The sequence below is a fragment of the Arachis duranensis genome, chromosome 2 (assembly GCF_000817695.3).
Source record: "Arachis duranensis cultivar V14167 chromosome 2, aradu.V14167.gnm2.J7QH, whole genome shotgun sequence".
In the NCBI taxonomy this organism is placed as follows: Eukaryota; Viridiplantae; Streptophyta; class Magnoliopsida; order Fabales; family Fabaceae; genus Arachis; species Arachis duranensis.
This window is the reverse complement of record NC_029773.3, coordinates 6,437,989-6,438,703: the sequence shown is the minus strand read 5'-3', so window position 1 is coordinate 6,438,703 and position 715 is coordinate 6,437,989.

Sequence of the window (715 nt, the reverse complement as noted above, 5' to 3'; positions counted from 1 at the left end):
ATATCAATTTAATTATATTTAATTAACAAAAAAATTTAAATATGTAATATTATTTTTTTACTTTTCACTTTTTACTTTCTTTTGTATTTATGAATTTATGAAAAGGGAGTAGTTAATGCATGTAATTTGGGTCAAAGGCGGCTTTGACTCATTGTTTACTTTCTCCTTTATTTATATAAGCTCGTAAAAAAATAAAATAAATACCACTATATAAATACAAATATATTATATGAAAAAAATGACATTCTCTCTATGTGTTATAGATACATAAATTAAAAGGTTATTTATTATTTATTATTATTATTATCAAATAATCATCACTAATTTTTATATATAATTATAATGATTATTAAAGACTATGTTGGTTAAATAGACTAAAGAGTAAGTTATTTGCTTATATATTTCATCTTGAAATTAAAGAAAGGGGAGTAGAAAGGGTATTATTTAGACTTCTCACAAGAAAATAGAATATCATTTTCTCTTATGTATCCATTGTATTGGGACCATCTCTTTAACAATATTTGTCTGTGTTTAATTGAAAACAAGATTTATATAGGAAAAAAAAACAATGCAACTACAGAAGCCAATTAATTAAGGTACTCTAATGGTTTGAAAATAATTATAAAAAGTAATAAATTAAATTTGATAACAAAAAAATATATTAAAAAATTGATATCTATATAAATAAATATATTAATACTTAATATTATCGCTA